The following is a 15,266-nucleotide window of genomic DNA, read 5'->3' as shown; positions in this document are numbered from 1 at the left end:
GGAAAACCATCTTCAGGGCTCGAACACACCATCTCCCGGATGCAAGCTCACAACTGCGCGCCCCTAACCGCACGATCAACTCTCCCGGTTCAAGGAGTCCCTCGCCTGTCAAATGAGAGTGGGACTCCGTTACTCAGATAGATCCGAGGCTAGCTTAAAATATTCTGAGCTGGGTAAATTCATGAAGCAGGATGCCACCCTACTTACACATAGTCTAAGGGAGGATCCCTCCTCTAAAAGGTTAGGGGCCCACAGTGGATAGTATAGTCCTGGCCGCCTGAGAACAAGGTGGGCCACGACTCAGAATATGTCCGAGATGCCGACTCCCATTCCATAGCAACTGGTACCCCGACTCTTAGGACCACTTACTCGGCCATTCAGCCGTTGCCCATGGTTCACGAACTAGTACGTGACTACAGTAACCCACACCATGAACTGTAAGTACTTAGGTGTTAATATAACGAGAGATATTCACTGTAAAAGTCACACCAGTTACATCGTACATTAAGGTTACAGATATATGCAGCTAAAGTTATGAGGGTATTTAGGGGTTGTAGTAAGGATGTAAATGGGGGAGCGTATAAATCTCTGGTAAGACCCCCAATTAGAGTATGGTTCCAGTATATGGGACTAACACCAGTATTCGTTGATACGTGAACTAGAAGAATCCAAAGAAAAGCATCACGATTTGTTCTAGGTGATTTCCAACAAAAGGGTACCATTACGAAAATGTTACAAATTTTGGGCTGGGAAGATTGGGAGTAAAGAGAAAAGCTGCTCGACTAAGTGGTATGTTCCGAGCTGTCAGTGGAAAGATGGCGTGAAATGGCATTAGTAGACGAACACGTGTGGGTAGATGAGAGACGACATACTGGATGCAAAATTTGTCTCACGGAAGTGGCAGTGTATCGTAGAGATAGGATAGGAATGGTAGGAGAGGGAGTATTCATTCTATTAAAAGAAGAATTTGGAAGCTACGAAAAAATAAAAGATGAGAAACATAAAATCCTAGGTGTAAGGCTCGTATCTAAAAGTAATAGGCAATTTGATGTCTACGGAGTGTACAGACGGCGAAAGGGTAGCACTGACGCTGATTCAGAATTATTTGATAAGATGATCAGCTACCGTATGCAGAAAAGTGTATGGAAAAGAACGTGATTGAGCCGTTGATCACAATTTACAAATGTCCATTGGGAAAGTAATACGAACGACAAGAAGCATAACCAACAAATGGCAAAAATGTTAATATGGGACAGACAGCTGATTCAGAAAGAGATGGAACCAACTAGAGGGAAGAATATTCTGGACGTGGTGCTGGTAAAAGCAGATGAGCTCCATAGAGATACCGAAGTAATAGATTGTATTAGCGACCACGAAGCTGCTTTTTCGTAGTTAAAAACAAATGTGATAGAAAGGAAGGTTTTAATAGTAGGACTATTAGGCAGTAGTATACGGCTGATAAAACAGGCATGAGGGAGTTTTTAAAAACTAAATATGATTGGTGGAAAACGGTAAATAAAAATGTAAACAGACTGTGGGATGGCTTAAAAGCAATTGTTGAGGAATGTGAAAACAGGTGGTAAGGAATGGTAAAGACCCTCTAGATTATGACATAGAAGTAAAGAGACTAAGAAGGAGGTGCAGATTGGAGAGAAATAGAGTTAGAAATGGCTGTGGAAGTCAGGAGAAATTGAGGGAACTTACTAGAAAATTGAATCTAGCAAAGAAGTCAACTGAGGATAACATGATGGCCAGCATAATTGGCAGTCGTACAAACTTTAGTGAAAAATGGAACGGTATGTATAAGTACATTAAGGCAGAAAGAGGATCCAAGTCCAGGAATCACTAATGAAGAAGAGGAGTGTGTATGCGAGGATATTCAAAAAGCAGAAGTATTCAGTCAGTAGTATGTAAGGATTTTTCGTTACAGGGATAAAGTCCAGTTAAAGGATGTGACTAATACTAAAGAAGTATATATATTTACCTATGACAACAACGACATTTACAATAAAATCCAAAATTTGAAAACTAGAAAAGCTGCTGGAATTGATAAGATTTCGGGGATTTACTTAAGGCAATGGGTTGGGATGTAGCACCATATCTGAAGTACTTATTTCATTATCGTTTGCATAAAGGAGCTATAACAAATGAATGCAGAGTTGCTATAGTAGACGCTGTGTATAAAGGAAAGGGTGATGGACATAAAGCTGAAAATTACAGGCCAGTCAGATTGACATGAATGACATTTGAGCTTTGTGAAAGCATTCTTTCTGATTATATTAGACATTTTTGCGAAATTAATAACTGGATCTATAGAAGGCAGTTCCGGTTTAGGAAAAGTTATTCCACTGAAGCTCAACTTGTAGAATTCCAGCAAGATATAGCAGATATCTTGGATTCAGGAGGTCAAATGGATTGTATTGAGATTCACCTGACTAAGGCATTTGATAAGGTGGATCATGGGAGACTACTGGCAAAAATGAGTGCAACAGGACTAGACAAAAGAGTGGCTGAATGTGTGGCTATATTTCTAGAAAAAAGAATTAGAGTAGGCAAAGTTTTACCTGACCCTGTAATAATTAAGAGGGGAATTCCTCAATGCAGTAGGCTATTTTGTATTGGACCTTTATATTTTCTTATGTATATATATCAAGGATATGAGTAAAGAAGTTGAATCAGAGATAAGGCATTTTGCTGAAGATGTTATTCTGTACAGAGGAATAAATAAGTTAAAAGATTGTGAGCAACTGCAGAATGACCTCAACAATGTTGTGAGATGGACAGTAGGCAATGGTATGATGATAAACTGGGTACCGGTCGAGTTGGCCGTGCGGTGAGGAGAGCGCAGTTGTGAGCTCGCATCCGGGAGATAGTGGGTTCGAATCCCACCGTCGGCACTCTTAAGATGGTTTTCCGTGGTTTTCCATTTTCACACCAGCCAAATGCTGGGGCTGTACCTTAATTAAAGCCACGGCTGCTTCCTTCACATTCCTAGGCCTTTCCTGTCCCATCGTCGCCATAAGACCCATCTGTGTCGGTGCGACGTAAAGCAAATAGCAAAAAACAAAAAAAGGATAAACGGGGGTTAAAGTCAAGTTGTGAGCTTCACAAATAGTAAAAGTCCTCTCAGTTTTAATTACTGCATTGAATGGGAGAAAGTTCCTTTTGGGAATCATTGTGAGTACCTAGGTGTTAATGTAAGGAAAGATCTTCATTGGGGTAATCACATAAATAGGATTGTACATAAAGGGCACAGACCTCTGCACATGGTTATGGGGGTATTTAGGGGTTGTAGTAAGGATGTAAAGGAAAGGGCATATAAGTCTCTGGTATGACCCGAACTAAAGTATGGTTCCAGTGTACGGGACCTTCACCAGGATTACTTCATTCAAGAACTGGTGAAAGTCCAAAGAAAAGCAGCTCGATTTGTTCTGGGTGATTTGCGATAAAAGAGTAGCGTTACGAATGTTTCAAAGTTTGGGCTGGAAAGACTTGGGAGAAAGGAGACGAGCTGCTGTACTAAGTGGTATGTTCCGATCTATCAGTGGAGAGATGTCGTGGAATAACATTAGTAGATGAATAAGTTTGAGTGGTGTTTTCAAAAGTAGGAAAGATCACGAGATGAAGATAAAGTTGAAATTCATGAGCACAAATTGAGGCAAATATTCGTTTATAGAAAAGGGAGTTAGGGATTGAAATAACTTACCAAGGAAGTTGTTCAATAAATTTCCAATTTCTTTGTAATCATTCAAGAAAAGGCTAGAAAAACAACAGATAGGGACTCTGCCACCTGGGCGACTGCCCTAAATGCAGATCAGTCTTGATTGATTGATTGATTGATTGATTGTTGATTGATTGATTGATTGATTGATTGATTGATTGATTGATTGATTGATTGATTGATTGATTGATTGATTGATTGATTGATTGATTGATTGATTGATTGATTGATTGATTGATTGATTGATTGATTGATTGATTGATTATAGTTCTTCTTCCCTTATTACATACCCTACGTTACACCAATACCTAAGTATGTATACGCGTACATATACAGTAAATACAATCTCGTTGTGTGAGATTATCTGAGACTGGCCTTTCATTACTTCAGACTATCGTAAGTTGTGTACGATACCTTTTCTCCCTTCTCCCCCTCATAGTTGGATGCACAATTTTATACGGTAATTCATGGTACATCATCCTTATACTGTATCAGTCCATTTGTACCATTCCAAAATGTTACATTAAGCTCTATGGCATTGCTAATATTGCTTACGTTTTTATACTTATATTGTACGGTATTGTACTGTGAAGATTAATATTTTACCTGTTGGATTCGGTCAATCAGTCAATCCGCTTTTATGATTCCCTTTCCTCTCATTCTACGAGTGATCGTGCCTTCACGCTTTCAATATCATGTCGATAGTCATCTTCATTATTGCCCTTATAAATAGGGACTGATGACTATGCGATTTTGAAACTTAAGAAATCATTCATGAATAACTACTCAGTTAAATGTCAGTGAAGTTTGCGTTTATGGACTTGGCAATAAATATGTACGGGATGTGAATGACTGGAAATTATATTTTCTGATATTTTTGTTATGTAAAGTTTTAATATGGAACTTATATATCTTCTTCTTCTTCCCCTTCGTAATCTGTTTACTCTCCAGTGTTGGTTTTGCCCTCGGACTCAGCGAGTGATCCCACCTCTACCGCCTCAAGGGCAGTGTCCTGGACCGTGAGACATTTGGTCGGGTATACAACTGGGAAGGATGACCAGTACCTCGCCCAGGTGGCCTCACCTGCTATGCTGAACAGGGGCCTTGTGGGGGATGGGAAGATTGGAAGGGATAGACAAGGAAGAGGAAAGGAAGCGGCCATGGCCTTCAGTTGGGTACCATCCCGGCCTTGACGCGAAGTGGGAAACCACGGAAAACCACTTCGGGGATGGCTGAGGTGGGAATCGAACCTCCCTTGCTCAGTTGATCTCCTGAGTCTGAGTGGGCCCCGTTCCAGCCCTTTTAGCACTTTTCAAATTTCGTGGCAGAGCCGTGAATCGAACCCAGGCCTCCGAGGGTGGCAGCTAATCGCACAAACCACTACACCAGAGAGGCAGACGGAACTTATATTTACGAAGATATTTTGACATTAAAATGTAATTGCACTAATATTTCCGTCATTATTTGTCTCACGGGTCAAACGTACAAAATTATTGGAAATTGTACTTTATGCAACGTTTGTTCTGTAATTTTTTCAGTAAAATTACGATTAACAGAGATATTTGACAATTCTTATTTAGATCTCTCCCGCTATATTGCTAGGCTACTGTATGAAAATCAAATAATCTATAGCACACAATCCTGCCATTCCTCAATTTTTATACTGAGATCGTGAAATTCTCTTAAGTCGTTTCTTCGTGATATTGAATAAATAAACAAACAAACAAAAATCGAAAGTTGAAATGAATCTATTTGGACTGTACAATATCAAAAATATGTGAAACAAATTTTCAAGTGCACAGACAAAAATATAGGTTACGCATTTTGCCTGTTGTTATTTTTTTTTTTTTTTTTTGCTATTTGCTTTACGTCGCACCGACACAGATAGGTCTTATGGCGACGATGGGACAAGGAATGGCTAGGAGTGAGAAGGAAGCGGCCGTGGCCTTAATTAAGGTACAGCCCCAGCATTTGCCTGGTGTGAAAATGGGAAACCACGGAAAACCATTTTCAGGGCTGCCGACAGTGGGGTTCGAACCTACTATCTCCCGAATACTGGATACTGGCCGCACTTAAGCGACTGCAGCTATCGAGCTTGGTGTTGTTATTTAATATACATTGTATCTTTCATAGCTAACACTTATAACAACGCTTAGTGAAATTAGCGCTCAACTATATGTACTTTACAGGTGACATCTTGGAAACATAAGCCTCTATCTTACATCATCTTTTTTATAGACTCTCAGCCACAAATGCGAGGTCAAGTAAGCGGGGAGCGTTGACCTCTAAAGCAGTGAAATCCTTCAGTGACTTTTACCTCTCGTCTTCACTATGGTAAAAGAAAAGAGAGAGACGGAGCCTTTTATTCCGTTGAGTGTCCTAGCGATAGGTCAAGGTCTGCTGTTCAAGTAGGTCAGTGTCTTACGTAGCCACCCAACACCTGGCGAGTGAGAAGAATATGCTGCTCTCAGCAAGTTACTGGACCTGTCGAGTCGTTACGTGCTACTTTAGCGTGCAGCCAAACCAAAACTAACATAGACAATCATGATTACGTCCGTGTGTGGCTCTTACGCACAGTGTAATCATCAATGACCGGCATTAAGGCTTGTCGCCCAGGTGACAGATTCTCTATCAGTTGTTTACCTAGACTTATCATAAATATTTTCAATGAACATTTCCCTTGATAAATTATTCCAAACCCTTATTCCTCGTCCTATAAATGAATACTTACCCCAATTTCACCTTTATCTTCAGTTTTTTTTTTTTTTTTTTTTTTTTGCTAGTTGTTTTACGTCGCACCGACACAGATAGGTCTTACGGTGACGATGGGAGAGGAGAGGAAAAGGCTAGGAGTGGGAAGGAAGCGGCCGTGGCCTTAATTAAGGTACAGCCCCAGCATTTGCCTGGTGTGAAAATGGGAAACCACGGAAAACCATTTTCAGGGCTGCCGACAGTGGGGTTCGAACCTACTATCTCCCGAATACTGGATACTGGCCGCACTTAAGCGACTGCAGCAATCGAGCTCGGTTTATCTTCAGTTAGCCAGTAAGCTGCAAAGAGAATTCTTGCCGGGGCCGTTTTAAATTAACGGGAAAATTTGGAAATCTCGACAAACCATCTGTGATGTCAGCCTCAAGACAGCATTAATAAACACAGAGTTCTCCAAGACTAACCCTTAGATGACCATCACACTCACGTAAGATATCACTTTCGTTAATAATGCTGTTCACTAACTAAACGTTTCGAACGAACTGATTAACTATTAAAATTAAGACTGCAGCATTGCTGGAAACTGTGGAGTTATAGTGTAATTTGAAATTTTCTCTAGAGCATTATCTCATTGCTTTCTCACTGACAATGTTTCACAAGATAAGCATGAGACTAAGAAACACCAATCCAAACTACGACCCTCCCTACACATCCCTCCCTGGCCCACGAATAAGAGAACCATTTCTTACGAACAGATCTACTAAAAACAATTTCGTACTAAAATTCAACTAACCATTAGGTATCAAACTATGAACATCAAACATGTATCCAATACGTCAGAAATCAATATTAGAGAAGGTAATGAATCTCCAATTGGCACCAAACCTCACGCTAGCATTGATCATGGCAACCCCTCTCGGTGAGTAACAGTGGGAAATAGATTAACCAATAATTACGCCTTATCGTTTTTCACACGCAAGAAAACTAATATAAAATATAAAATATATAATATATAATATATAATATATAATATATAATATATAATATATAATACATAATATATAATGAAAGTGTTGTCAGTACATTGCTCAGAATTTAAAAAGGATTGTATTTCTGTATCCGACGTGTCCACAATAACAAGGAAGTGCATCTTTTACTTTTCCGTCATGTCTGTCTGTCTGTCTGTCTGTCTGTCTGTCTGTCTGTCTGTCTGTCTGTCTGTCTGTCTGTCTGTCTGTCTGTCTGTCTGTCTGTCTGTCTGTCTGTCTGTCTGTCTGTCTGTCTGTCTGTCTGTACACGCATCACGAGAAAACGGCTGAAGATAATTTAATGAAAATCGGTATTCAAAGTCGGGGAATAAGTCGCTACAATATAGGCCATAAATAATTGTATTCACGCTGAGTGAAATGGTAGTTTATGGGTAGGCCTAACATTTAATTCTCAAATATGTATGTTATTAGTGATCGTATCTATAAATACTACATAACTAAAGATATATGGTATTAAAATTTCCGATTATTTATGTCTCATACATTGTTACCGTACTGGCTATGATCACAGAGATATTCATGAATTTGGATTTTTGTTGCTAAGTCAATATCAGCGCAGAGTCACGAAAAAATTGGTAAACAGAATTTAATGAAAATCGGTCGGAGAATAAGCAACTACAGCCTACGCTATAAATAATTTTATAAGACGCCCTAATATCACAGAGTCGAAAGAAAACTAAATGTGAAGGACTACAATATAGAAAGCTCACAAAATGGATCAACAATAGCATTACGTTGACTATTGTTCGTTGTGACGTGCTTTCTATCTTCTGTTGCCTCTCAAATCCGATAGATAGGATTACTGCTGCGTACCGAGTTTTTTAAAATTTTCTTTACGTCGCACCGACACAGATAGGTCTTATGGCGACGATGGGATAGGAAAGGGCTAGGAGTGGGAAGGAAGCGGCCTTGGTTTTAATTAAGGTATAGCCCCAGCATTTGCCTGGTGTGAAAATCGGAAACCATGAATTACCATCTTCAGGGCCACCGGCAGTGGGATCCGAATCCACTATCTCCCGGATACAAGCTCACAACTGCGCACCCCTAACCATACGGCCAACTCGCCCGGTCGTACCGAGTGTAACAGCTTGCCTGAATATTGGTGGGAATTAGATGGGGAGTTAGATAACTGGTTCATCATAACATTGGACCTATTCGATTCCTACTCTGAGGCACTGATTGGAATGAGCAGTGTGCATATTTAACGGAATAATGGCACAAGAGTGCGGTTTTCCGTTTGATCGAGTATGTTAGATGATAGCATTGCTTTTAATCGCTACATTCCTCCTGACGTTTTCGTAATGACCTATGTTGACTTCAATTAGGAAAACCACAACGTCAGTCTCTCTGAGAATCCCGTAGCGAAGCACGGGAAATTAGCTAGTGAAAAAATACATACACAATAAACAATTATGTCAAAATTCGTGTTAAACCTCAAGGAATAGTTCGACTGCTTTGCTGAATGGTCAGCGTAGTCGCCTTCGGTTCAGAGGGCTCCGGGTTCGGTTCCCGGCCGGGTCGGAGATTTTAACCTTAAATTGTTATTGCCCCTGGCTCGGAGACTGGGTGTTTATACTGTTCCCAATATTTCCGTAACTCACGCACCACACACAACTCTTTCCTCCACTACAGAAACACGCAGTTCCCGTACACAGCTGATGCCGTCCACCATCAATGGAGGGTCTGCCTTACAAGGGCTACACTAGGCGAAACGAACACGTCCTTGGAGACTCCTGGCACTAAAATCCATAAGATAAATAAATAAATAAATAAATAAATAAATAAATAAATAAATAAATAAATAAATAAATAAATAAATAAATAAAAGAACTGCACGGAGCTCATTCAAGCACTGGTACCAGTTCCAGTTCCAGACTTCCATCCCGAAGCTAGATTACGAGAACGTAAGTAAAGAATTTAGCTACAATAGGAATTGCAGACTATCAACACTGGTAAAATCATGTGTGGTTATTTGAAGTATTTGAAGAGTTTAGCTGCCCATAAATATTGGTACGTATTTTATAAACGACACTCCAAAATCATAGTTTAATTTTCTCAACATTCCAGTATCATTAGTTCAGCTACAACACTCATTCTGCAACTCTTCTTAGATTTACAATGCATCAATAAGTCGAATTTGCTTTGAAAATCTAAGAATGTTTCACATACACTATGTATATAGTACACTCAGATTTAAGATAGGAAGTATCACGCCCATGGATATTTGCGGAGAAAGTAAAGATGAAACTGTCAGACATCCATTGAACGTAGACATAGTGTGATGAACTAACAATTTCACTGAAATTAAATCAATATTTATGACTTAGCAACTCGCGATGAACCTCCAGAAACATGTCAAAATAATTTTAAGACTGCAAGTCTTCTGTTTCTTGAAAAGAACAGACAAATAATTAAACTTTGTGAAGGTAGTCTGAATGAGCCGCTGAAATGGCAGTCTCATTTCAAAATTTGTCACGTGATATTGAATACGACACCAGAGATCTATAACATATAAATTGATATTGAGCATTATATTCATGGCGCATGTGATGGAATTTCGAACCCACATACTAAGGAAGAGAAGGGGAAGAAGTAGTAGAATAGAGCGTTCAGCTCTACGCATGGCTGCATTAGTTCCCAGAAATTATCTTAGTATTAATTTTTGTTGTAGGCTGAGCAAGCACCAGAGGTGTGTCTCGTTTTCAAATTTTTCGGCACTCTGAAGAGTAATCGAACCCATGTCCTTCCGAGTGAAGAAAGCATGCTTTTACCGTTTCGGCTAGCAAGCTTCCATATCAAGGAAGAAAATGTAGACAAAAGTAGGTCTACTAATTGATCCAAGGCCAAAACCAGCAGCAATCAACTACATTTGCCAACATATCAGGATGGTGACGGCTTTATTACATTCTCGCGAGGCTAATCGAACTTGAAATCCGTAATACCCATTTATTTGTTCAAGCTACAAGAACTGAATTTGGCTGTAATCTTCCCGAAGCATCTAGTGTCCAATTTGAGCCACGGCTTGCCAAAATGACAGCTGCCTAGGCATATGGCCCGTAGATATTGGCATACCATGTGCTTAGCCCGGTGGATCATTAGCCATATCGCTTCGATTTCTTGGCCGGATCCGCTGTGTTATTTCATACAAACCCTGGGCTGGTCTCACGAGGCCGACTTATAAGTGAACCTCATTTCAGTCCAGTCGCCAGTCTAGAATTAAAATTCTTAGACTGCCCAAGAATCGAACCCGGGGCCTCCGATTAAGAGATAATCACCGGGCTCGCCGACTGTAATTTAAGCAGAATTTGTTCGAAGGAAGTAATGCTACTTCTATAATTTAGACCTTTATATGACCACTTAAGAGATGTTAGTTCGGAATAGAAGGTGGAACAAAGTGTGTTTTGATTCTCTGTCGTAGATAATGCATAAAGGGGTTCCTGCAAGAGCTTTCCTACGCCAGAAATGAAATGGCGTATGGCTTTTAGCGCCGGGAGTGTCCAAGGACAAGTTCGGCTCGCCAAATGCAGGTCTTTTGATTTGACTCCCGTACGCGACCTGCGCGTCATGATGAGGATGAAATGATGATGAAGACGACACATACTGTACACCCAGCCCTCGGGCCAGCGAAATTAACCAATTAATGTTAAAATTCCAGACCCTGCCTGGAATCGAACCCGGGACCCCTGTGACCAAAGGCCAGCACGATAATCATTTAGCCATGGAGTCAGTCCTACGCCAGAGTTAGCTGGCGATATGATGGCCAGATATGCCTGTTCCTATACCTCAGCTTAACTTCGGACATTCCTTGGGGACTGATGATTCAACAAAGCAATGCTATTAGCATGTTGTATTTACCTGTATAAGTATAATGCACCAAGTATAACACCTTGTACAAATACTTTCAGTCTTCTGAAATTAAAAACAGGTTTGCTCTTATTCCAGGATAATGTTAGCCAGAATGTGCCGCCATCATTTTCTTGAAGTGTGTGGACTTCTCCTGATGATACTGACGATGATATGCTGTGTAGATGCAGCGGAACGTCCCCATATTATATTTATTTTGGCCGATGATATGGTGAGTAAACTGATATTTATTACGCATTCGTTACTTGTCTTGGTAGATAACGATCGAACTGATGACTTCAACACCATTTAGTATTCATACATAGACCATATTATTATTACAGCGCGCCTGGCGGCCATGATTGTTAAGGCGATGAAGTCTAAACTGTCTGACACCGTGGTTAGAGGGTCGAGTTCCGTTGGTCGAAAACATTTTTACCATCAGAATACTGGCTGGCATGGTAGGGGAGGTGGTAGTATACAATTTCTAATCAATTTCTAATCACTAGATTGCGTGCCAAAAGCCTGGATTAAATCGCAAACTTCTCCGCGGTGCTCATGTGGAGTGAGGGCATATCACGCTGTTGATGGTGATTCGTCCGTCGGACGTTAAGCCTTGAGCAGACCCCTTGCTGCTATTCGACAGAAGTAGGCTATGTGCCGGCACCGGGCTTCACCCTCTCTCTTCCTACCATCATATATCACGTCATGCATTTCATTAACTTCTCTGATGAGACTGACGTCAGGAAGGGCATCCGGTCATAAAACCCTCCACAACAGATTCATCTTACTTCATACCCGACAAGAGATGGACAAACAAACATAGACTATATCATCATTTGCAATCATACATATTCAACAGAAAAATATAGTGTATATGGATTTAGTAGTATTGTGGGACATCAGTCATGTGTTTCAAATTCTTTTTAAATTTTTCGTTTGGCTATTCCTAACTTGGTGTAGTCCTTGTAAGGCATACTCTGCAACGAAGGTGGGTGGCATCTGCCGTGTATAGGAACTGCGTGTTTTTGTAGTAGAGGATAGTTTTGTGTGTCGTGTGTGAGTTGCAGGAATGTTGGGGGCAATATATATACACAGTCCCCAAACGCATGAAATAACCACTTAAGGTAAAAATCTCCGACCAGTCGGGAATCGAATCAGGGGCCCTCTAAACCGAAAGTGACTATGCTGACTTCATCCAAGGAGCCGAACTTGAGTTTCAATTTATGGACATAAGAAAGAAGCATCTATGGATTTTATTCCATATTGTACCCTGGGAATGTCGAGTCAGCGGTAATCTTCTCTATCATTCTTCTGCCACGGCGCTCTGTAATAAAATATACTTTCCACTATGAGAGTCTCACCTTCATGGGGTGCGATCGGTTCGGTATTCTTCTTCTTCTGGTACATAAGGAGACTGAGTACTACGGGTACTATCACTACTAAATGACAATGGACCACATTACAATTTTTAATAATCAGTTTATTCAAATCGAAATTAATTAAAAATCAAAAATATTTAGTAGGCAAATAAAATCATAAAATGGATTCTAAAATAGCCACCAATAACTCGGTCACGCCATAAACAAGAACTCTCAGTAACCGATTAATTTAAATTGAAATTAATTATTGACACCACAGGTGTGCAATATTGACTAATGGCTGACGTAACCTTATCTACAATGCCAAATACGATAATTGTTATATAAAAAACTCTGAACAGTGTTGAAGTTATATTTAGTTTAATAGACAGATATCAAAAATTAAAATAATCAAAGGAATTACATTGACTTATATGAATTGGCACTGCTCTGATAAATAATTAGGAGCTTCCTGAGAACACACCTGAGTTTGGGAGTTTACTGCTCCCAGTTACCTTATCATTTATATTGACATAACATTAAAAATGGCATCAACTGACCTTTCATGATCTGGTATCGGAAGGATACTCAAACAACAATTTTATCCATGAGCATTTCATGATCACTGTGTAGTCACCATGTATTTCCTAAGTTATAAATTCACATAAAGAAATCAACTGAACAGACCTGCCTAACAATTACTTATTTTCATTACACATTCAAATGTTTAACCCTACCGGGTTTGCATGATTCGCATACCTTTTTCTCATTTATAAACAAGTGTCTTAAGTCTACTGCTTTACACTTACAATCCTACTTATTTACAATTCTACAGAGGCATGTTCAGTGACTTAATTATTAATAAGTTGCAATTTGCTTGGATACTGTAAGTGAAATGTTGTTTTAAGGACGTAACCAAGCTGTCTTCCTCCCCTAAGATTATGACCTCATATGTACATTAGAGCTTGGGTGAATCCTCCATGTTGACTAATAAAACAAACTAATTTACAAAAAGTGACAGCTAAATCTCAATTATCCTAATTCTACGATCTAACTACACTCCTGAAAGAGAAGACATCCTATTATATCTAACATATAGTATTTACATTAAGCAGCAAGATCACGTACAAATGAAAGTAACTTCTATCTCAGATGCTGAAGGCACCTGTCATTTAAATAACTTACTGAATGTCACCAGATGTTCTAATTGATTTCCCTCGTCACAGTGACTATGATAATATTTCACTGTGGATGGTGTGTGTGACCAAGTCCAATTTCCTCATATCATGGTCACTCTAATAATTTAAACAAGCCTGAAACGTCGGTTAACTTCAACACTAAAGAAAATCAGATTCAAAAACAAATAGGCATAAAAGTACGTCCGACTGAAAAATCCACATAACTTATTCAATGCTATCCTTCCATGATAAAAATTACGAATGAAAAAGACAATTAAAATTTCTGGACAGAAATAAATAAAAATTATTTAACCACCGTAGCAAATGTTAGTGTGTCACGGATTATTATTATTATTATTATTATTATTATTATTATTATTATTATTATTATTATTATTATTATTATTATTATTATTATTATTATTATTCACAGTATAATTTACAGTATCAAATAATTGGGTATCAATTTAACTCTGCTTCAATATCAGAGTCAACAATCTGGAATCAATTCAATATCAATTAAATATTCACAGTGCGTCTGGATGTGAGTACAGCGGTCTTATTTCCTGTATTCGAGAATTTTTAGGCAGATCTCTGCCTATCTCTATTACACAGCGGCTAGTCCCTCTTTATTTCATTTCTTATTTCCACGAATATTATTATTTTTCTCATTATTTCATCGAAGCCTCATTAATATTCTTTCATTATTCGTAGATATTTGCTCACAAACTCATCGCTTGTTAACCAGGATTATTTCTACTGCTACCTCAACGTATTAACTCCTCTTCTTACGGGAACTTCTCTCTTTCTCATTTTCTTATTTGTTGCTCGATATTTCATTTATATCAGACCTCGGCTCACTTCTACACATCCTATCGGCACCGTTCACTCAATGTTACGTGAAAAATGCAACACATTTATAATTTATTTCTTACAAATTCACAATTATTTTATTACTGCATGGCCAAACAAATGACGGATCCTCTCAGGGATATCAATTTCTCCTATTCTGACGTTATGTTGGAAACCTCATAAAATTTTTAACTGAGAGTCAGTTAAATCACTCACACAAATCGCAACGGCAATATAATTATTATCATTACCTATTTTACAAATTATTATAAATAAATTCTTGTTAACCGTGTCGTCAATGACCTCATGACAATTATCATTTATGTTTGTTGCGATCAATCACAACAAAATTATCATTCGCAACACAACATCTTATTACTGTTATTATTTGACCTCTATTTATAATTATCAATATGACTTATAATATAAATTAGAACATTAAACGATACAGTAGACGTTCCAACATATAGCACACAATAAAATCAATGCACGTTAAGGAAAGAAATTGATTTGGTGTTGGGTCCTCAACATTAATTCACGCCATGTTCGCAAT

This window comes from Anabrus simplex, chromosome 1 (genome assembly GCF_040414725.1).
Source record: "Anabrus simplex isolate iqAnaSimp1 chromosome 1, ASM4041472v1, whole genome shotgun sequence".
NCBI lineage: Eukaryota > Metazoa > Arthropoda > Insecta > Orthoptera > Tettigoniidae > Anabrus > Anabrus simplex.
Note: the sequence above shows the minus strand (reverse complement) of the source record.